The 25,223-nt window shown below is 43.4% G+C and overlaps 1 protein-coding gene across 1 annotated transcript in view; it reads left to right on the top strand.

The window, feature by feature from the left end:
• Positions 1 to 14,375: 14,375 nt before the first annotated feature.
• MAPK6 (mitogen-activated protein kinase 6) overlaps positions 14,376 to 25,223 on the top strand; it is a 103,414-nt gene continuing 92,566 nt past the window's right edge. Inside the window, exons 1-2 of the mRNA XM_075345784.1 lie at positions 14,376 to 14,437; positions 19,307 to 19,430. The gene's annotated coding sequence lies outside the window, so the exon portion shown is untranslated. The remainder of the gene's footprint in view (positions 14,438 to 19,306; positions 19,431 to 25,223) is intronic.

Below are 25,223 nucleotides of genomic sequence, written 5' to 3'. Positions count from 1 at the left end.
CGCCCGCCATGTATTTAAATAGACAGCAGAAGTGCGCCTCTCCTCCATCCCACCCCCCCGCCCCCCCCCCCCCCGGATCACAGCCGAGTGTAACGGAGGGAGGGACGGGGGGCGAGGATGTAAAAAAAAAAAAAAAAAAATTATATTTTTTTTTTTTTTTGCTGCCAGAAAGTGCCGCCCCTCGCAACGTGCCGCCCTAGGCACGGGACCACGGGTGCCTAGTGGCAAATACGGCCCTGCTCACATGCAACAATGAATCTTGGAAGCTATGACCAAATGTTTCTTTTTTGGCTAGTACTATCCACTGCATACTAGGAACTGCCCAGCAGACAGACCATGTTGTAGATGCTCTGACCTAGCTGACCTAGTCGTCTAGGCATCACAATCTGGCCCTTGTCATAGTCGCTGCTTTGCAGTTTTTCCTGCTTCGAACACATCAACTTGAAGAGTTGTCCAGCTTTGCATCGCCTACCAACTGACAGGTACTAAGGAAATGAGATAAATAATAAATGTTATTCACTTCATCTGTCAGAGGTTTCACTCTGAATTCTGTTAATATGTAATACTGTATATATTGTGTCAGTGATATGAGACTATTCTCTGAGACTAGAATTATTTCTAGAATACTAGTCCCTAATGAACATCTGCACTGTTCATAATAGTATGTAAATCAGAAACATAAGAATAGTTAGTTATCAGGAATCTCTATGATCCAATAACAGTACAAGGAAAGATTTTTACACATCACAGAACTCTGAGATGTCTGTAGTAAGGGGTATATTATTCCTTATAATACACAACTGCTGCAGAACCCCTTTTGAAGAAGAGAAAGGGAATATTCCCATCCACCATTTATTGAAAGGAAAAGCCCTCATCTTAAGGGTACTTTACACGCTGCGATCTCACTAGCGAGCGTACCCGCCCCTGTCGGTTCTGCGTCACAGGCACATCGCTGCCCGTGGTGCACAACATCGCTAGGAACAGTCACACATACTTACCTGCCTAGCGACGTCGCTGTGACCGGCGAACCACCTCCTTTCTAAGGGGGCGGTTCGTTCGGCATCATTACGACGTCACTAAGCAGCCGCCCAATTGAAGCGGAGGGGCGGAGACGAGTGAGACGTAACAACCCGCCCACATCCTTCCTTGCTCATTGCCGGTGGACGCAGGTAAGGAGATGTTCCTCGTTCCTGCGGTGTCACACATAGCGATGTGTGCTGCCGCAGGAACGAGGAACAACCTCGTTACTGCACATACAACGATTTTTGGTAAATAAACGACCTCTCCAAAACCAACGATTTTTACCTCTTTTGTGATCATTGAAGGTTACTCGTACGTGTCACACGCTCCGATGTCGCTAACGACGCCGTGACCCCGATGATATATCGTTAGCGATGTTGAAGCGTGTAAGTAGCCCTTTATTCATCAAGATGGTGTGGTGAACATGTGGCATATATTATGATGATGTTCTGCTGGGACACAATACTGCTTAAGATGTTTAAAAAAAAAACCCTCAGCGACAGCATACCTTGTCAGTCAATCAGCATTTAACAAAGAATAAGGAACTTCCTGAAAGAGCAATTTATGACAGACTTGTGCAACAAGGGAAAAGTGCCTGTTTTGTCACTCTTCTCTTTATAAATGGCAGGTTTTGAAACCTGAATGTGATAGAACAAATACTATTAATACATTAATATAAGAAAATTTCTATTGACATTTATTTTAATAGCTTCACTTGCTCTATAGGAGAAACCTTCAACACATTACAATTTCTCCTATGATTCAGTTAGACAGTACATGCAAAGGCCACCGTGCACATTAAAGTTGGCCAAATCTGCCAATATCGTTGGGGTCGGCTGATAGTCTAATGCAGGGCAGGGCAAAGTGCGGCCCACAGGCCCCATCCAACTCTTTGGCTGTGTCTGTCCACCTGTGGACTGAGACAGCTGAAGAGTTCAAAATAGTGGACCACGAGCCGCACCATGCCCTTCGCCGATGCTGCTGCCCACCGCCCTAATTGTGAATACATTGCCGGAGGAGGGGCCGCTGGCTTCTTCTTCCACCAATCAGTGTGTGAGACAGTTATGCGGAGGGCAATGTGACGCTCATATAGTATATAGGAGGCTATGTATGCTATGATGCTATGCTAGGAGGATGAAGGATGCTATGACCTCACTGCTTCACCACCGCGCGGAGCTGCCGCCCCACCACCGTGCGGAGCTGCTGCCCAATCTACACCCCACCTACTGTCTCCTCCCCATAATCCTATAGAATGTAAGCCCGCAAGGGTAGGGTCCTCTTCCCTCTGTACTAGTCTGTCTACTGTAACTTGTATATGTATTTTGTATGTAACCCCCTTCTCATGTACAGCACCATGGAATTAATGGTGCTCTATAAATAAATAAATAATAATAATAATAATAATAATGTAGGGGTCATGTATACAGGAGGCTATGTGGGAGTCATAGAGTATAAAGGAGGCCATGTGGGACTCATGTATATAGGAGGCTGTGTGGGGTCATAAAATGTAAAGCAAGCTATGTGTGGCTCATGTATATAGAAGGCTACAGTGGCTACAGAAAGTATTTAGACCCCTTTACATTTTTCACTCTATGTTTCATTGCAGCCATTAGGTAAGATCAAAAAAGTTCATTTTTTCTCATTAATGTGCGCTCTGCACCCCATCTTGACAAAAAAACAGAAATGCAGAAATTTTTAAAAATTTATTAAACAGGAAAAACTGAAAAATCACAGTCATAAGTATTCAGACCCTTTGCTCAGACACTCATATTTAAGTCACGTGCTGTCTATTTTGTTGTGATCCTCCTTGAGATGGTTTTGCTCCTTCATTGGAGTCGATCTGTGTTTAATTAAACTGATAGGACTTGATTTGGAAAGGCACACACCTGTCTATATAAGAACTCACAGCTCACAGTGCATGTCAGACCAAATGAGAATCATGAGGTCAAAGGAACTGCCCAAGGAGCTCAGACAGAATTGTGGTAAGGCACAGATCTGGGCAAGGTTACAATAAACTTCTGCAGTACTCAAGGTTCCTAAGAGCATAGTAGCCTCCATAATCCTTAAATGAAGAAGTTTGGGACCACCAGAACTCTTGCTAGACCTTGCCATCCAGCCAAACTGAGCAATCGAGGGAGAAGAGCCTTGGTGAGAGAGGTAAAAAAGACCCCCAAGATCATGGTGGCTGAGCTCCAGAGATGCATTAGGGAGATGGGCGAAAGTTCCACAAAGTCAACTATAACTGCAGCCCTCCACCAGTCGGGCCTTTATGGCATAGTGGCCCAACGGAAGCCTCTCCTCAGTGCAAGACATATGAAAGCCCGCATAGAGTTTGTAAAAAAAACACATGAAGGACTCCCAGACTATGAGAAATAAGATTCTCTAGTCTGATGAGACGAAGATAGTAGTGATAATTCTAAGCGGTATGTGTGGAGAAAACCAGGCATTGCTCATCATCTGCCTAATACAATCCCAACAATGAAACAATGAAACATGGTGGTGGCAGCATCATGCTATGGAGGTGTTTTTCAACTGCAGGGACAGGACGACTTGTTGCATTTGAAGGAAAGATGAATGCGGCCAAGTACACAGATATCCTGGAAGAAAACCTCTCAAGAGGTAATAACTCTGGAACGATTCAACTGATCCAAGTGATTCTGAGACTGTTTTTTCATTATACATTTGTACTTTATGATAGTGGTAAATTTAGGACAATATTTTTGTGTTTATTTGCGAAGGTATAAAACATGTACCACATGTCTACTTTACATCACCATAGTTTTTGAAATATAATTGTTTTTTAGGAAGTTAGAAGACTTAAAAGTTTAGCAGCAATTTCTCATTTTGCAAACAAAAGTTTAAATTCAATTTTTTTAGGGACCACATCATATTTGCAGTGAAGAGGGGCCTATATTATAGAAATTACCCAAGTGACACCATTTTAAAAACTGCTCCCCTCATAGTGCTCAACAGAACATTCAATAACTTGATTAACCCTTTAAGTCCTTCACAAAAATGAAAGCAATGTCGAAGGAAATAATAAAATTTTACTTTTTCCCACAAAAATATTCTCTTTGCCTCAAATTTAGCATTTTCACAAGAATGACTGATACACCATACAATTTGTTGTGCAATTTCTCCTGAGTATGCTGATACCCCATATGTGGTGGAAATCTACTGTTTGGGCGCTTGGAAGAGAAGAAGCACCATTTGACTTGTGAAACACAAAATCATCTGGAATCAATAGCGGATGACATGTCACATTTGCAGAGCCTCTGATGTGCCTAAACAGTAAACACCCCTCCACACACACAAAAGACCCCATTTTGGAAACGACACCCCTCAAGGAATTTAACTAGATGTGTAGTAATCACCTTGAACCCTCAAGTGCTTCACAGAATTTTATATTTTGAATCATGAAACTAAAAACAAAAAACACATTTTACCCACATAAATATTGCTTTAGCTCAAATTTTTTATTTTCATAAGGGTAACAGGAGAAAATACACTATATAATTGTTTTGCAATTTCTCCTGAGTACACCGATAACCCATGTGTGGTGGAAATGTACTGTTTGGTCACACAGCAGGGCTCAGAAGGGAAGGAGCGCCATTTTACTTTTGGAACTCAAAATTGTCTGGAATCGATAGCGGATGCCATGTTGTGTTTTTCAGAGCCCCCGATGTGCCTAAACAGTGGAAACTCCCACAAGTGACTTCATTTCGGAAATTACACCCCTCAAGGAATTTATCTAGAGGTGTAGTGAGTGCCTTAAACCCCCTTATAACGGTGAGCTGTGAAAATAAGCAATCACATTTTTCCCACAAAAACGTTGCTTTAGCCATTGTTCATTTTCAGAAGGGTAAAAGAAAAAAATGAACCATACAATTTTTTGTGTAATTTCTCCTAAGTACACTATTAGCCCACATCTGAGAGAAAACTGCTGTTTGGGTCTACGGCAGGGCTCAAAAGGGAAGGAGAGCTATTCGGGGGCAGATTTGGCTGGAATAGACTACTGCAGGTGCCATATTGCATTTAAACAACCAAAACAGCAAAAACTACCCACATGTGACCACATTTTAGAAAGTACACCTCTTGAGGAATAGGTCTAGGGGTATAGTTAGCAAACCCTAAGATGATTCACAGAATTGTGTCAAAGTGTGCTGCAGGAGAAAAAATATTTTTTTTCCACTAATATGAGTGTTGTTTTAGCCCCAAGTTTTTAATTTTCAAAAGTTATTAGGTGGAAATAGATATGGAATATGTCTGGCTCACTAGGTATGTAAAATAGGTGCTCGGAGGTAAAAAGTCACAAGTATAATAAAGTTTAACTCTGGCACACATTGGAAAAAAAGAAAAAAAATTGGAGTAATATTTAGGGATGATCAAATACCTCAAATATTTGGCTTCGCGAATATTTGCCGAATAGGTCGCCGCTATTCGACTATTCGTAAATATTTGATGCGCAATGAAAGTCTATGGGAAACCCGAATAACAACTATTTGGAACTATTCGGACTTCCATTAGACTTACATTGCGCATTGAATATTCGCATAGCGGCAACCTATTCGTCGGATATTCGCGAAGCCGAATCTTTGAGGTATTCGATCATCCGTAGTAATAATCTTTTTCGCAATGCTTTTTATTTGTTGAATGAAGAAGATTTTAATGGATGGACATGCGTGTTCCAACATATCGGCTGATACAACAGCCTTTTTCAGGGAACATGTCTACACATAATGGAAGAAATAACAAACAATTCACACTGTTTTAGTATATAAACGTTACCACATTGATATGCAATATTCACAGTAATATGGAGCATGATACAATCAATCATGTAAGGACACAGAAGTGTATATAGGGATAAATATATACACATTGCACTATATAGTTGTTATATGACAACTCATGAACAATCTAAACTCAAAAAATAAAGTACATTGAAGATGTGATGCTATAACAAGAATAGGAGTCATCAGCAATCATAAATGTACCAAGTAATGTATCTGTGAGTTGACAATGAATAATTGTGCACAAAGGATATTAAATTGACTATCGTCTTTCTAAGAAAAATGAAAAAACAAATAAGTCACGATGAAACAGGTATACTATAGATATCTGAAAAAAGGCCGCTGAAGTCTATAATCGATTGGTATGGTGTTACAATCAGAATCTGTGTGAAGGTGATCTAACGGTATTGGGATCTAAAGAAGTCCACGGACCAAAAACGTCAGTACAAGATAGAGTAAACTGGAGTCTATATGATAAAATATAGGAGGACTTTTTATATGGGATATATATAGTATCACCAATTCGGACCTAATAATATAGAAAGCTAAAAATAATAATAAGAACATAACCAGATCATTCAGTACCTCCTCTGGAGTAATGGCGACTATGAGTACAACTGTACAAAGAATAAGACTGTGGTCCTTAGTATGTACTAGAGATCATAAAGTAGGGAGAGAAACAAAATAAATACACGTAATCTTGCGTCAATAATAACACATTATCCTAGACATTATGGATGCCTTATTGGTCGCACATATAATGTTCCATACCCAGGAGAAAGACATGTAGGGCTACACCAATTGTCTGGTCTTACTCTTGTTATAATACAGTCATTGCCAAAAGTTTTGAGAATGCTACAAATATTAATTTTTACAAAGTCTACTGCTTAAGTTTTCTAATGGCAATTTGCATATACTCCAGAATGTCATAAAGAGTGATCAGCTTAACAGCAATTACTTGCAAAGTCAATATTGGCTAAGAAAATGAACTTTAACCCCCAAAACACATTTCAACATCATTGCATTCCTGCCTTAAAAGGAGCAGCTAACATTGTTTTAGTGATTGTTCCATTAACACAGGTGTGGGTGTTGATGAGGACAGGGCTGGCGATCAATCAGTCATGATTAAGTAAGAAAGACACCACTGGACACTTTAAAAGGAGGCTGGTGCTTGGTATCATTGTTTCTCTTCAGTTAACCATGGTTATCTCTAAAGAAACACGTGCAGCCATCATTGCTCTGCACAAAAATGGCCTAATAGGGAAGAGTATCGCAGCTACAAAGATTGCACCTCAGTCAACAATCTATCGCATCATCAAGAACTTCAAGGAGAGATCTTCCATTGTTGCCAAAAAGGCTCCAAGGCCCCCAAGAAGGACCAGCAAACGCAAGGACCGTATCTTAAAACAGTTTCAGCTGCGGGATTGGACTACCAGCAGTGCCGAGCTAGCTCAGCAATGGCAGCAGGCTGGTGTGAGTGCTTCTGCACTGTGAGGCGGAGACTGCTTGAGGAAGGCCTGGTTTCAAGGAGGGCAGCAAAGAAGCCACTTCTCTCCAGAAAAAACATCAGGGACCGACTGATATTCTGCAAAAGGTATAGGGAGTGGACTGCTGAGGACTGGGGTAAAGTCATTTTCTCAGATGAATCCCCTTTTCGATTGTTTGGGACATCTGGAAAACAGCTTATTAGGAGAAGAAGAGGTGAGCGCTACCACCAGTCTTGTCTCATGCCAACTGTTAAGCATCCTGAAACGATTCATGTGTGGGGTTGCTTCTCAGCCAAGGGAATTGGCTCACTCACAGTCTTGCCTAAAAACAGAGCCATGAATAAAGAATGGTACCAGAATGTCCTCCAAGAGCAACTTCTCCCAACTGTCCAAGAGCAGTTTGGCGCCCAACAATGCCTTTTCCAGAATGATGGAGCACCTTGCCATAAAGCAAAGGTGATCACTAAATGGCTCATGGAACAAAACAAAGATTTTGGGTCCATGGCCTGGAAACTCCCCAGATCTTAATCCCATTGAGAACTTGTGGGCAATCATCAAGAGACGGGTGGACAAACAAAAACCAACAAATTCTGGCAAAATGCAAGCATTGCTTATGCAAGAATGGACAGCTATCAGTCAGGATTTGGTCCAGAAGTTGATTGAGAGCATGCCTGGGAGAATTGCAGAGGTCCTGAAGAAGAAGGGTCAACACTGCAAATATTGACCTGCTGCATTAACTCATTCTAACTGTCAATATAACCTTTTGGTGCTCATAAAATGATTGCAATTACATTTCTGTATGTGATGTAAACATCAGACAAACACAATTAAAAACCAGAGGGCAACAGATCATGTGAAAATATAATTTTGGTGTCATTCTCAAAACTTTTGGCCATGACTGTACAATATAAATGCAATGGCGTCTGGTTAGGGATAATAGAAAACACTTTGGGTAGGGGGAAGCCTCTGTAATAAATAGCTCTGTGAACAATAATAGAGAGTCAATCCAGAAGCAAGAGCAAATATGGTGATGGCAGCGGTGTGTGCTGGAGGACCAAGGCTTCCTTAAATAGGACGGGAGTGCTATGGAGGAGCTTATCGCAATGTGATTTCCGAGTAGTGGACCGCGGGTGAAGCGCACGCCGGCGCATGCGAGATCAAACTGTAGCGTCCGCACATGCACCAGCCCACCAATATGAAAGTGCAGGATTGTGGGAGGTCAGTGACGTCGGTGGGAAGAATCTGTATTGGTGATGCTGCTCGTTGGGAGCATTATGTGTAGATGTGGTAACATTTATATACTAAAACAGTGTGTATTCTTTGCTATTTCTTACATTATGTGTAGACATGTTCCCTGAAAAAGGCTGTTGTATCAGCCGATACGTTGGAACACGCATGTCCGTCCATTAAAACTTTCTTCATTCAACAAATAAAAAGCATTACAAAAAAGATTATTACTCCAATTTTTCTTTTTTTCCAATGTGTGCCAGAGTTTAACTTTATTAGGTGGAAATAGACCGCATAATTTGTTAAACATATAATCCCAACTTCGCCAAAATCCTTTATGTAGTTAGAAGTTACTTTTCAGGCACATTGCAAAACTCAGAAGGGAAGGAGCGCTATATTTAAATGCAAATTTTGCTGCAATGGTCATGTCACATTGGCAGAGAACCTGAGGTGCCAGAACATCAGAACCCTCTAAAAATGACCACATTTTACAAACTGCTTCTCTCAGTAAATACATCTAGTGATGCAGTGAGAATATTGATACCACACGTGTGTCAATTAATTTTACATCACTCTGTGGTGAAGACCTGATAGTTGCATTTTTATCTTTAAAATACTTTTTTAACCCCAGATTTTTTTATTTTTACAACTGGAAATGGCTAAAAAAAGCCTGAAAAATTGTGAAACAATTTATGATGAATGTGGCAATACCTCATATAATGCCTCTTTCACACGTCCTTGAAAACCCACGCACGTTTTTCACAGACCTGTCAAAAGTGCATATTGCCCTCGGTGAGCCGTGTGTATGGCACACGTGTGTTCTCCGTGTGTTATCTGTGATAACACACAGAGAACGGGAACTTTCTACTCACCTGTCCCTGGCGCTGCTGTCCGTGGTGCTGATTTTCGGTCTCCGGTCCTGCCGACTCCCCGCTGCTGCTGTTTCCGGCCGCAGTGAAGTGAATATGTAATGAGCATAATGAGCGGCAGTCGGAAGCAAGTGACAGCAGCGGCAGAGACTGCAGGGCTGGAGAAGGTAAGTAAAGTTTGTTTTTTTTTCTCGCAGAAACATGTGTTTTCTCCGGCACTTGTCACACGGAACACATCCGTGTGGTCCGTTTGCATTCTGTGTGACCCGTTTGCGTTCCGTGTGACACCCGTGGTGCCGGAGAGAAAACACACATGTTGCCATGTGGAGCACACGGGCACACGTATGTACAGCACGGACACACGTTCCGTGCGCAAATGCATACGTGTATCCAACTCCATTGGAAAACCAAGGTCTACGTGTGTACGTGTCTCCGGTATGTGAGGAAATTGACCAAACACGTACTGGAAGCACGTACGTGTGAAAGAGGCCTATGGCTGTATAGTACTGTTTGGCCACACTGCAAGGCTCAAGAGGGAAGGAGTGCTTTTTGACTTTTGCGGCACCAATCGGATGGGAGAGGTAGCTCCCTCCCTCTCCCAGCCTACTAAATGTTGTGATCAATATTAACTAGTACGTCCAAGGTCAGGAAGGGGTTATTCTGATCCGAGAGTCCCTAACAGAACTGACTCCGAAGAGCAAGGTTATTCCAGGAGGTCACTACTGCCCAGATTCTGAACTCGGAACAGTAGCCCTCAGCTTTACCACCTCCCTGAATCAAGCTACAGATATTGGATTCAGCCACAGTGGCTTTGTCAGAGACTTCATACCTGAGGCCAAGAGACAAGAAAAAAGTATCAACAGAAGACAACACCAGGGATTGCACAAGTAAGGATAACGCCTAAGCATGTTGATCCCCACAAAGCAAAGACAATACAATACTTACTTGCTGGCTCTCGGATCCAGAAGAGTCAAGAGTTAGGCGAAAATATAATTTACAAGAGGCAGAAAAGATATAAAACCTACTTCTGTCCTTGTCGAAGCAATTGAACCCAACATTACCTTTAGTGCAAGTGCAATACCTTGTAGGCCAAAAACTTTAGAAACATCTGAACATGCGGGTTGTTGTTGCCAGTTGACATCTGCAACCTCCGAGGACAATATCTGCAGCTGTAATTGGCTCCCTACTGATGCCCCAGAACACATAGTACAAGCTGGCTATAATAATAAGAACATAAATCACTCACACAAATGGGAAACGGAAAAGGGAAATGTGCGGCCGCACTCAACCGGTCCCTGTACAGACTAAAGTTTCTAGCCACACAACTACTGTAACAGCACCGCTGTAGACCTGGCTGCCTAAAAGGTCATTAAGAGGGAAGGCCGCCATACACTTCCTACAAAGGGAGAGGAAGGAGTGCAGTAACAAACAGAAACCCCATGTGATCTAAACTGAAACGAAAAAATATGATGAGGATAAGAGGCTGGAAAGAAAACACATAGATAAACTGCAAACGCTAAATCCAGCAAGTATATGCAGTGAAGGGAATACATATATATCATCAGCCAGGCTGTGATAGGCCAAAAAAAAACAAAAGAAAACAGGATAATGAAAAACACCTGAAGAGGATAAAACACAGATAGGAAAAACAAAGGTAATAGTAACTATTAGCATTAGGACTGAGAGGAAAAGGACCATAGCTCAGCAGACACAAGAACCGACCACAGAGCAAGAGGTTACCTGATCAAATCCCCAAATCAAGCTATGACAGAGATATATTATACCAGAGGCTGTGTAGACTAGAGACGAGCGAACTTGTTCAGTTTGCATTCGCCAATTTCAAATTCGGTATGAGCATTTCCCTATCCGGTTCTAGGTTGTATATCTGAGCATTTTTGGGAAAACCCAGTAATGATACGCTATGTTCATTTTCCAAAATGCTTTTCTAATAACTTATGATGATTTGGGTAGGATTGTGTTGCTGTACGATGAATGGGGAATGTGTTTTATGATGGGAGAGGGTGGGGAGAGGCCATAGGAGCAGCACACTTTTTATTTTTCTTAACTTCATTTGTGGATCTTCCTGCAGTGAATCACGGTGCAGGAAACATCCACAAGGTTCAGACACAAGGCCTTGTGTCATTGGCTGTCTAAGTCACATGTCCCTCTGTATATAAAATGAGGACATGCGGTGTTGGCACCATTTTGTGATTGTTAAAGCTTGGGGAAGGTGCTACCGCTGCTGCTGCTAGACAGTTACCTTAGCTAGGGTTTAATCATAGGTAGTTGAGATATATAGGAGAGCAATAGTGTAGAATAGGGAAGTGCAGTTTAGGGAAAAGTGTGTGCCACAAATAGGCATTTAATGATAAAAATAGATGTTGCTACTTTTGAGCACCTGCTAAAGAGTTGCTAGTGAACGATCTAAACAGATATTACTACTTTTTAGTGGCTGCTAAAAATTTGCCAGTGAACCATCTCAATAGGTATCGGTACTTTTAGTACCTGCTAAACATTTACCATTGAACCATCTCAATAGGTATTGCTACTTTTTAGTGGCTGCTAAAAATTACCAGTGAACCATCCCAATAGGTATTGGTACTTTTTATTGCCTGCAAAAAATTTCACAAGGAACCATCTCAACAGCTATTGGTACTTTTTAGTGCCTGCTAAAAATTTGCCAGTTAACCATTTAACTTGGTATTAGTACTTCTGTGGGCCATCCCAATATTGCCATCTCAGCCAAGAAATACAGAATTTTACTTTTGTGTCAGGTGTCTGACAGGTGTGGACCTAGGGTTGCGAAACATCTGTTTCAAAGGGGAAGGGTACATCAAACATGAGTGGTAAATCATGAGGTCATGGTGGAAGGGGGAATAGGCAGGGTGTACATGGGGGACGTTCTAATATTAGACAAAGCTCTACTGAGCAAACACCAGCTCATCCTATCTTCAAGTTGTCTCTTGTCTGTACTGGCAGAGGTGTGGGAGCAAGAGGCCTAGTCCTGTGACTCATCACCTCTTGAATTTTAAAATGGAAATGCCAGCCAACATCCTGTGTGTTGCACGGACCATACCTCACTGCTGTGCAAAGACACTATGGGGAATTGGGGGGAGGCAATTCATGCCATTGTTCTGTTGTCTGCCTGAAATGTTTTTAAATATCAAGACTCCAAGATGGGTCTCCAAGTTGTTTGTTGTCTGTACTGGCAGGGGTATGAGAGCACCAGCCCTGCACCTGTCTCTCATTGACCTTAATATTTTTTAGATCAATAGTCTAGGAAGCTAATGGCTAGGCCAAAACAGTGGGGCTCCACTGTAAAATTTATTTTTGCTGTTTTGGAAGCCTTTCGACCCCTGGAAGGTGTTTTCATTGCCTTAGGTTTGGCATTGAATCTAATGGGGTTCCAAATCGTTCAACGAAAGGTTCAGCGAATTGTTTGGCGAACATTGGGAAGTTCACCAAAGATTGGCGAACCTAACTTTGAAAGGTTTGCTCATATCTAGTGGAGACCTAATACTGTAAAGAGGGCTACATCACCAGAAATCACCAGAACTATCATCACTACATAAATACATCACCAGTGCCATTAGTAGTACATGAATACAGCACTAGAACAACCAAGACCACATGAACACATTACCAAAACCACTATAGGCCCTGTCACACACAGAGATAAATCTGCGGCAGATCTGTGGTTGCAGTGAAATTGTGGACAATCAGTGCCAGGTTTGTGGCTGTGTACAAATGGAACAATATGTCCATGATTTCACTGCAATTACAGATCTGCCAAAGATTTATCTCTGTGTGTAAAGTGGCCTTATCTTAAAAGGAATACATCACCAAAGCCAATATCAGTACAAGAATATGGTATTAGAACCACTATCTATACAGAAATATGGCACAAAACCAACCATCAGTTAACTGTATTTGTCACATGGCAGATGCAAAAAACATCAAACTTATCCCTCTATCCACAGTGGGGTCTGTTTAGTTTCCATTAGGGCATTGTCACATGGAGTTTTGCTCAAAACTGCTGGTGATTATATTGCATAGTGCTAGGAGCTGTTGTGGAATTATCTGATAGTCTTGTTGCTTCCTTCCTGCTCATGTGATATGATAGGAGTGAGTGTGCTGTGAGATAGAGTTTTGGTTTCTCCTGTTTGTCTATCTCTGTTGCTCTTTATTATACTCCTGTCCCGGCCCTCCCCTGGGGTAGGGAGAAAGGGGGGTATAAGATAAGGGCTGGTCAGAAGCAGGGTCAGGCTGGCGGATCAGACATCCTCACCTTCAGAGGTAACTCTGAGATTAGAGATAGCTAGGGCCCTCCTAGTCTGAGGGCTAGTCTAGGATCCCCTGCTCTCTCGCATCACCGTGACAGGTATCCGCTAAATACTGGACACCTTAATTGAAACCCAAAGGCTCCCTTTAAATTTAAGTTGTATTAGTTTTCATGACTATCCTTAGGTCTGATATTTAAAATATAGGATGTTAGGGGTGAACATTGCTATTTGTCCTTTGTATTGTATAAATAGACTGCAAACAATGAATGATTCTATATTTAACTTTGAAATTGCACTCTCTGTTGAGCCTCTCCCTTGAGTACACCACTTTTTTTGTTTTTTTACTTTTGTTGGTATTTTTTGGTGAAAAAGGTAACGACTCTAATGGAAGTGGTCGTTGAAGATTGTTACCTGATGCATTGGAGGTAAAGGGGATTCGTTAGTCTCTGACCCATTCCTTTGTTTGGGGGCTGAAGGGTGGGACGGCTCCATTGGCTTCATCTGCCTGGGGCACCAACAAAATACCTTCTCCTGGCCCTGAGGCTGGGAATAACTAATATAGATTATAGCCTGTTTCTTTCTTTTAATTAATTATTCATAGGTTGAATTACTACCTCGGTGACAGCTGTACAGACTGCCCATATCATAGCTTCACCACCTTTCCCTGCCATTAGTTCACTTCTATTTCTGACAAGCAGATGGTTTAACTTTTCACCTCACTTCCCAGGATATTTATTATATTAGAATCTACTGAAAAGGTAAAATATTTCTATGTGTATCATGTGCTGCGCACATTTATCATTGTGTTAGTGAGTTGTTAGTGTTTTGTGTGTTGTTTAGTAGATAATATATTATTATAAGACACATGAAATTTCTAATATCTTGACTGGCAAATGTCTATAAATTTGGAGATCTCTGGAGGCCCCTTTAAAGTTCTATTATCTAGTGCTGTACACCACTTTTATGAAAGCATCCTTTGCACATGAATGCATCCATACATATACTGTAGGGGATGGAAACATTTAGATGTCCTTCAACTCTATTGTAGATTAAGTGGAGAATTCACACCCAGAGGTCCATATTGAATGAAAACTGCCTGTATAACATAGTGCTGGGTCAGCCCTGTACAATATGGCTGCACATAGTGAACTGGGACAACAAATGTGGCCGAACTGACTATGTTGTATATTTATATGTATGTATGTAACACAAGAGTCTGCACGAATATAGTGAAATGATGATGTATAAATGTGCTTATATATAACACGGGACACCCTATGTATACAGTAACAATAAATGTAATAAATGCAGTGATCATTAAGAAAAATGTGAATTTTCATTTGTATATTCATTAACCACTATATGTAATAAAGAGATTTTCGCACAGCCAAAGTTGATTTTAAGCAACAGATCTTTGGAATAATAATAATTTCCACAATTTGATGTGTTTAAAAAAAATGTTCTGTGATAATCTTATACATGTGTCTCTGATATTCAGGGCTGCTACTAGGAATTTTGGGGCCCCATAAAAATTTCGAGCCCCCTCGAGGCTCCACCCCAGCTCTGCCTCCACCCCTCAAGCCTTCCACAATGTCCCCTGTATATCTCTTCCACATGCACTGCCTCTCTGTACAATATCCCCCCACACACTGCTTCTCTGTATAACATCCCCACACACACTGCCCCCCTGTATAATATCCTCCTGGTATATATGTCTCCCATCGTGGGTTATTTGTGCCCTTTCTAGTATATATGTCCCCATCTTGGATCCCTGCTGGTGAATATATATATATATATATATATATATATCCCTATGATGGTTTTTGTCCCCTTCTTGGTATATATGTCCTCCTTCTTGTATATATGTCCCCTTCTTGGGCCTCTCCTGGTATATTTGTCTACAGCTAAAAGAAAAAAAAAACAAAACAAAGCATTTTGCTCACCCTCCCTGGCTCTCACATTGTGCGGCGTCCTCTCTGAGCCACGATGCATTTCAGCTGTATGTGTGCCCTCCGACACACATACAGCTAGGGACTAGGGTCCACAGGCTCCCCCACAACATCCAGCGATCTTCAGCTCACAAACCGCTTACATTTAACCGCTGGACACCTCGTCCTCCGCGGCTCTGTGTTGCTAGCAGCAGTGTGGTGAGGTCGCAGAATGATGACCTCATCATGCTGCTGCACGCTGGGCAATAGGATGACGCGTTGGCGCCTACACTGCTCCACTAACTTGCTTCTGCCACATGGCTAATTTGCATGCAATGCCCTAGAAGGGCTTCACATGTAAATTAGCTGTGTGCAGTGGCTGAAGCGACACAGCCGGGCCCCTCTGTTGCAGCTGTGACTGGAGCCCAGTGAAGAGGGAGGCCCAGCCTTGGGCTTAATAAAGCCAAGTAATTACCCTGGGCCTGGCCGGGTCCCCCTTTTCACCGGGCCCCATAAACCAGTCATGGTTGTCATGCCCTGATGGCAGCCCTGCTGCTAAGTACTGTGTAATGGCCATGTTTGACCACACAGGAACATGGTCTGATCATACCACATCTCCTGGGTCGTGGGGAGAAAGTAAAAAAAGAGTATATAGAGAATACAGCACGAGATGGCAAATAATTATTTTTTTGAGGTAAACCATTTTTTAAAAACAGGCAGAGAAATGTATTACCTCACAAAAAGAATCATCTATTATCCTGTGTTGTAATATCTTTATACACTTTTGCATTCTCCCCATCCCAGAAGATGTGGTATGACCAAAGCATATTCCATTACAAAGTACACAGCAGTGGCACATATACAGTATAAGATTATCTCAGAACAGGAACATTTTTTTTAAACACATCAAGTTGTTGAAATTATTATTATTCCAAAATCTATTGATTAAAATAAAATTTACAATTAACTTTGTTCTTGGGAAAGACCCTTTTAACCCCTTCACGACAAAGGATGTACATTCTTGGCCGTGTTTGTCTCGTTACCAAGCCCGTGGTAATTCCCTCACATGTCTGCAGATCCACCCATACCTTTTAACCCCTTAGATTGTGCTGTCAATTTCTGACAGCGCAATCTAATACACTCCGGAGGGGTTTGCGCAGTCCCTCGCAGACATCGGCGGCCCTGTGATGAGATTATGGAGCACCAATGTGTTGGCATGGCAGCACGGGGTCAGATGATGACCCCTGTTGCTGTCATGACTCACTTCCTGTGAAAGCTGGCAGAGTGATGACACTCACAGTAACACAGCATTTCACCTGATGACAGGAGAAGCGATCGGACAGTGCAGGCATATGGCACCGTAGGGGGACTAGATAAAACGACAAATACAGCAAAAAAAGATTTAAAAAAATATTAAAACATAAAAAAGCCTAAAAGTTCAAAATTACCCCGTTTTACCCCATTGAAAATAAAACAATATTAATAATAATAACAAAAAATACACACATTTCATATAGCAATGTTGAGAAATGTCCGAGATATCAAAATTTAATCTCAATTAATCTGATCGGAACATGGCGCAGTGAGAAAAAATTTCCAAACGCCAAAATTACGTTTTTTGGGTCTCTGCAACTTTGCATTAAAATGCAATAACAGGCGTTCAAAACATCGCATCTATCCAAAAATGGTATAATTAAAAACACGAGCTTCAGACTCAAAAAATAAGCTGTCACTGAGCCCCAGATCCCGAAAAATTAGAACACTATGTGTTTTGGAAAATGGCGACAAAAGCGTTTTTTGGTTTTTTTTTACAAACTCCAGATTTTTTTTTCACCACTTAGATAAAAGTAAAAGTATACATGTTTGGGATCTACGAACTTGTACTGATGTGGGGAATCAAAATGCCAGGTCAGTTTTTCAAAATAGTGAACATGATAAATTAAAAAAACAAAAACCTTCGTGCAATTGCACTTTTTTTTGCAATTTCACCAAACTTGGATTGTTTTCCCCGTTTTCCAGTACAGTATAGGGCAAAAATGAATGATGTTGTTCAAAAGTACAACTCATCCCACAAAAAAACAAGCTATATTGACGGAAAAATAAAAAAGTTATGGCTCTTGGAAGAAGGGGAGGAAAAAACTAACAAAAGAAAATCGCCCTGGTGTGAAGGGGTAAAAGAACTTTTCTTATCTCAAGGGTTCGCTCACATTTGCATATAAAAAATTGATTCCATTCTCATCTGGAAAAGTACATATCATGCGAGTGCTATACGAGTGTACAATTTTATTTTTTTTGCCTAGAATCCGTATGCCATGCGTTTTTTTCTCAGCAGCTATTATTCAACAATCATTTACAGGACCATGTACAGTGTTCTATGCGACAGAATGGTAACATCCATTACAATAGAGCGGCATATGATGTTCATATGATGTCCTTTTTTGACTTTCATTGGCGAGTCTCTGCTGGTTTACATGACTATACGCAGCACGTTATGCTGCGATATTTTCTTCAGGCCGAACACAGCTGAGGAAAAAAGTCCCAGATCAGCAATGTCTCGTTGAAAAACATTAGTCTGAATGCAATCCGATTTTTTTATTTATATGCACAAGCGTGAGCGAACTCTAAAGGATAACTATGAAAGAAAACTGCTTGTAAAAAAAGGAACTAATTTACAGCATATTCAAATTTGAGAAAGACGCCAATATATCTTGCCCTTAGAATTTTACTGCTGGCAGCTCCTTGCCTAGGGGAATGTGCTCAGAGCTTACAAGCTCTTTTCTATTAAGGTTGTATGCACTGAAACTGGCCAGAATACAAGAATAAAATGTTGGATCCTGATCCTGACCAGCTTCAGTTCCACTGTGCTCCTCTAATGCTGCAGGGCCATAGGAGCCTCATATTGCAGCTTTAGGCCTCCGACACACTCACGTGCCGCCGGTCCATATGTGCCATTTTTTACACGGACCAGAGAGACGTGCACACGGGGACCTAGGTAATCCCTATGGTTAGGAGACACGTAAGTATTTTGGAACGGAACGTGTGTCCGTTCCGTACTTACGTGTCTCCGTGTGTTAAAAACGCTGACATGTCCGTGTTGCTCCGGCATCACGGGTAACACACGGCCCGCACCCGTACCACACGGATGTAGTGTGGATGCAGTCCCGTGTGACACGCGCCGGAGAAAACACACATGTCAGAGTAAAAAAAAAAAAATCGTTACTCACCTTCTCCAGCCCTCCTGTCTCTGCCGCTGCTGTAACTTGCTGCCGACCGCCGCTCATTATGCTCATTTAATATTCACTTCACTGCGGCCGGCAGCAGCGGGGAGACGGCAGGGCGGGAGACCGAAGATCAGCACCACGGACAGCAGGAAGGTCCACGTGAGTATGCAAATTACCGGTTCTCCATGTGTTATCGCGGATAGCACACGGAGAACACACGTGGCCCGCACGTACCAGAGACACGTACTTACCTACACGCTACACGCAGGGTAAATACGTGTCTCGCAGCACGTGCGTGATTTTCACGTGAGTGTGTCAGAGGCCTTAGAGAGTGCATAGATCAGGCAAGTGGTGCAATAATGTCTAGATGATAAGCTTATAAGATAACTGCAGAACACATATTACTAACAAGTATGGGGAACTCCGACATTACACATTCTCATACTATTATACAATTTTTTTTTGTTTACATTTTCAGACTGGAACATGTAAATCCTGTCATACTTTGTAACTGTCCACCTGTGATAATCATTTTATTAACTCTTTCTGGTATTAAGAAGTGCTGTAATTCATATCTGCAACCAACTATGCCGAATGAACAAGTATGTAAAACCTCTTTTTTTGTATATGCTACTAAATGACATATGCTATTGTAGAGACTTGTAGTGACGAACCTCCTCTATTGGCTTCAATGTAAAAAAATAAGCATACCTTGTGATTAGATTATTCTTGAAGTCAAAAGCAACAGATGTATAGAAAGCCAAAGAAATATTGTAGTAGTAAATATTATTATTATTAATTATTATTATTAATAATTATTATAGCGCCATTTATTCCATGACGCTTTACATGTGAAAGGGGTATACAAAATAGGGACAGGTACAATAATTGTGCCGCCCCCATGCCTGTAGCATCCGGGCTGCTCGGATCTGGACCCGCTGTGTTGCTCGAGGGATCCTCCGGACCCGGGGGTCACGCAGACACGCCAAATGAAAAGAGGGATGTAGTTGAATGGACTTGGCCGTATTCAGTTCGTGACGCCACCCACGGTGTGTGGTGAAAGGTGGCACCACCGCTGCTGTTGTGGGACACCCCGGGGGAGATGTAATGGCAGCTGGATGTTAACCCCTTCGTGGGTAGGGATGGTTGCCCCGGGGCCCAGTGGCTCTGTGCAGGGAATGGTGATGGCAGGGGCCTGCGCGGCCAGACGTACCAGGGGATGTTTGGTTACTCACAGTTGAATAAATCACACAAGTCTTTTGGTAAACCAAGGTGCTGGTGGCCGGCCGCCACGGCCGGTTGTACTCTGGTCCCCCACCCGGGCTGGTGGTCGCCGTCTTTTCCCTCTGCACTGTGTTTGCTTGTGTTGGACTTCCCGGTATGGAACACGGGAGTCCGCTCCCGGCTTGTTGCGTATCTGAGGAGCCGTGCCCACTGACGCTGACCCGTGGGATCTATCGGGCCCTGGCAGTTGCCCTATCCCTCTCTGTGGGTGGTTGTCTGCTTTTGGGACTTTGGTTGGGACAGGACCTAAAATCCTGCCCTCAATTGGTTAATTAGCTAGGCCGTTGGTTCCGGTCCTGGCTTCAGGGTCCAAGTACCCCCTCTGTGCATGGTTTCCATGTCGGTTCTCCGGTGTCGGTACCGGCGGGCTCCAGCTCTGTCCCGGTCCACCTCGGATCTCCGGCTGCCGTCTTCCCGTCGCCTGCTAACGGAGACCACTGTCTGCCACCTAGCCAAGGTACCAGGGCTCCGACCCTGACGCCTGTCAACTTGAGCTTCACCTCCGCTAGAGTTACACCTAGCCCCAGCCTCCACTCCTCTCAACTTGAACTCCAGACTTAATCTAATCTGATCTGCCTGTTTTCCCACCCCAGGCTGTATAGACCCCTAGGTGGGCGTTTCCTAACCGCCTGGCCCCGCCCACTGGTGTGCCCGTCTTGCCCTGAGGGGGGTGGCTAGGTTTTCAGGTCGGCTGTATGTAACCTAGGTGAGGGAAGGTGTTATGCGGGGGCCTATTGTGTGACTACTTGCGATGTCAGGGCGTCACATAATCATAAACATTACAAGGCACAGACTGGTACAGGAGGAGAGAGGTCCCTGCCCGCGAGGGCTCACAGTCTACGAGGGATGGGTGAGGATACAGTAGGTGAGGGTAGAGCTGGTCAAAATACAATAGGTAATAGTAAATATAATTATCTGGCCGCCACTATTACTCTTATGTTAGGGAAATTACAAAATTTGGAAGTAATGGACTTATAAGGAATATAATAGTACTAACAGCAAAGACACAATTAGTTATAGAAGTATTCATAATATCTTTATCAGTGTCACAGTCTGATGTGATCTGGATGCGATCTTGGAATAGAAGATGGCAGCACATTGTTGATCGCAGATCCATTTTCGTGACCCTTCATCATTTACATTAAGTTTGGGCATATTTAATTACATATGGTACTGAAGGTGTTAAGATTTATTACTATCTTGCAGTGATTTAACAGGTAGGTGTAGCTGCAGCTACTCCCTTTTACTATAACTATCCACTCCTCCCTTCTTCCTATGCTGGTTATAGCTCATACTTATGCTGACCATGTTGAGAAAGAGCATATCGCTACAAAGCTTTGGTGTTGTTTCTATTGCAGCTGCAAAGTTTGTTACTGAAGAAACCTTAAAGAGTTCTTAGTTGTGTCTTTCCAGACCCATATGTCTTACCTATCACATGTTGTTTTATAGTAGTAGCTGCTGGCTTTCCCTAGCCAGGGTAAGTTTAGGGTCGGCGAGGGCCTAGGCACATGATCGGCGCACCAAGGGAAGGACCCATCAAGGAATGCTAGGGAGTGGAGGATTCAGCCCAAGGTGAGTGCTAGGAGGTGACCATGTTCACCTGTCTCTAGCACAAGAGCTATACCTTGTGTGTTGCATCGCTCTCCAGGGATCTTCACCTCCCCTGGAGTGACACTACCCTGATGTTCCCGCTCTGTCACACCGCTCGCGGTGAGTCCTCCCATGACAAGGCTTACACCTGCAGTCAAATCGTGACAATCAGTATATAGAATTAAAAACAATTAAAAATGCGTCACAGAGTGTGGGGCGCCATCATGGCATGTTAAGGACAGATGTATTACAAAGAATAGCTAGCAATTGAGGGCAGACATAGGTATAAGTCTGAATACCATCAATTGAAGGAAGAGTACAAGAGTAAAGTGGGCTACACGCTGCGATCTCGCTAGAGAGATTACAAGCGATCGTACCCTCACCCGTCGGTTGTGCGGCACGGGCAAATCGCTGTCCGCGCCGCACAACCTTGCTTAACCCCGTCACACGCACTTACCTGCCCTGCGGCGTCGATCTGGCCGGCGAAACGCCTCCTTTCTAAGGGGGAGGTTCGTGCGGCGTCACAGCGATGTCACACGGCAGGCGTCCAATAGAAGCCGAGGGGCGGAGATGAGCGGGACGTAAACATCCCACCCACCTCCTTCCTTCCGCATTGCATGTTGCCGCAGGTAAGCTGCAGTTCATCGTTCCCGGGGTGTCACACGGAGCGACGTTTGCTGCCTCGGGAACGATGAACAACCTTAAGGTATGCAAAATATAGAATATCAAAAATACAGATAGACTTGTACTAGTTTAATTGTACATACAATCAAATAAGATATTTACAGTCAAATCATTAAGCCATACAATATACAAGAAAGAAAAGTAGGTAATATTAGCAAGAGCGCACTTATTTCCAAAAAAATATGAGGACTACAACAGACTGACCTGCTATATACCCCTCCATCTTGGATGTCGCCACTGTGTTTTGGCACAGGCTTTGCCTGCAGACACCTGAAATAGTACCATATATTCAATGTGAAAACAAGATTTGTAAAATCATAATTACATGGATGTTGCCCATATTGTGTATGGTGTAGAGCAGACCTGGTCAAGGGGTGGCCCGCGGGCCGGATCCGGCCCGCCTACTGTCTGTGACCGGCCCACCAGTCTTGCTGAGAGTTGGAGGCGTGGCCTGAACTACGATTTTATGCCACAGCTCCGCTCTCACTGCCGGGGCCTATGTATCCCGCACAGTGCAGTGTTACGCAGCTGCCACGCCCCCACTCTGCCGGTTACGCTCCCTCTTGCTGCCAGTCATGCCCCCTCTGGATGCTGATCACACACTCTAGATGCCTTCTATGGCATCTATGCTGTTATCCATGCCCCCTTTTGCTGTCGTTCACGCCCCCTCAATGCTTGACACACATACTCCTCGGATGCCTCCCTTGTCCCCTCCTTTTGCTCTGTCGATGCCGGCCACGCCCCTTTGCCTGCCCCTTCTACCCAGGGATCCTCACGTGACAGGCTCATCTCCACAGCGGCCACTTCAAAAACGTTTGTTCTACAAACTGAGGTAATGTGCACCAGTAGCAGCAGGGAGAGTGCAGTGTGAGTGCAAGAGGAGAGTGCAAAGTGCCTGCAGGAGGGGGGAGCAGCCCTTGTGTCTTCTCAGGTCCCCCTGTGCCTGCAGTAGAGGAAGCAGACACACAGGGGACTCAGAGAAGGCAGCCAGAGGAGCCCTCAGTGCTACCTGCCTGTGCCCTCAGCATCCCCAGGGCCAGTATGTATGCTCCACTGGCCACCACTGTCAGTATGTATGCCCCACTGGCCACCACTGTCAGTATGCATACCCCACTAACCACCACTGTCAGTATGCATGCCCACTAGCCACCACTGTCAGTATGTATGCCCCACTGGCCACCACTGTCAGTATGCATGCCCACTAGCCACCACTGTCAGTATGTAATGCCTCACTGGCCACCACTGTCAGCATGTAATGCCCCACTGGCCACCACTGTCAGTATGCATGCCCCACTGGTCACCACTGTCAGTATGCATGCCCCACTGGCCACCACTGTCAGTATGTATGCTCCACTGGCCACCACTGTTAGTATGTATGCTCCACTGGCCACCACTGTCAGTATGTATGCCCCACTGGCCACCACTGTCAGTATATATGCTCCACTGGCCACCACTGTCAGTATGTATGCCCCACTGGCTACCACTGTCAGTATGTATGCTCCACTGGCCACCAGGGCCAGTATGTATGCTGGTGGCCAGTACGTATGCTCCACAGGCCACCAGGGCCAGTATGTATGCTCCACAGGCCCCAGTAATGTATATGCCCCCTACTGACCCCAGTAATTTCTATGCCACTTACTGACCCCAGTAATGTGTATGTCGCCCACTGACCCAAGTAATGTCTGCCACTTACTGACCCCAGTAATGTGTATGCCCCCCACTGACCCCAGTAATGTGTATGCCCCCCACTGACCCCAATAATGTCTATTCCCCCCACTGACCCTTATGCCCCCCACTGACCCCAGTAATGTCTATGCCTCCCCACCACTGACCTTATTAATGTCTATGCCCCCCCACTGACCCCATTAATGTCTATGCCCCCCCGCTGACCCCAGTAATGTTTATGCCCCCCACTAACCCCAGTAATGTCTATGCCCCCCCACTGACCCCATTAATGTTTATGCCCCCTCGCTGACCCCAGTAATGTCTATGCCCCCTGGCTTATCCCAGTAATGTGTATGCCCCCCCACTGATCTCAGTAATGTGTATGCCCCCCCATTAACCCCAGTAATGTGTATGCCCCCCACATTTTCATTATATCTTTGTATTGTTTAACTTACTGTTTGTTTATGAAGGGATAGTATATATACTGTATACAGTATTGGGTAGAACTGAGCTAATTATATTAGTCCGACCCTCTAAAACCATCCCAATTTCTCATGCGGCCCCATGGGAAAATTAATTGCCCACCCCTGGTGTAGAGGGTGCGTGCCTTTACATGTATAATGGAGTGCGCTGAAAAATAAGGTAGCATTGAACCGCACAACGCCATGCAAAGACCGCACTGTGATGTCACTGCACGGTCAATAGGCTACGAATTGTGTCTGACAACCATTACCACAATGTCAGTTCAGGAGGGGAAACAGCATTGAAAAAATGCAGATGTGAACCAGGATATGAAAAGAAAAAGGAACATGATTACCACACGACCTGAAGAAAGTCATTATATGAAAGACCAGTGACTGCACAGGAAATTCATATCTGAATATTGCAAGATATAAATTAATTCACAGATATAGTGCCATATACAGAAAATGAAATAAAATGTATGATATCTAAAACTGATGGGAAGTAACCAGGAATGGTATATAAGAATAGTAGTAAACATGAAAAACAAGTGGTAAGTACTACTGATGGATTTGATATGCAAAATGAATTAATCAAAAGAAATGTGATGGTGCAACCTGTACATAGATAATAAATAAATAAAGTAACAACACAAATGAGAATAAATTCATACGTGCATTGTTATTAAAAAAAATAATAGAATAAATGTG

The sequence above is a fragment of the Anomaloglossus baeobatrachus genome, chromosome 4, assembly GCF_048569485.1.
Source record: "Anomaloglossus baeobatrachus isolate aAnoBae1 chromosome 4, aAnoBae1.hap1, whole genome shotgun sequence".
NCBI classification, from domain to species: Eukaryota; Metazoa; Chordata; class Amphibia; order Anura; family Aromobatidae; genus Anomaloglossus; species Anomaloglossus baeobatrachus.
Note: the sequence above shows the minus strand (reverse complement) of the source record. Positions and strands in the feature narration are given on the sequence as shown.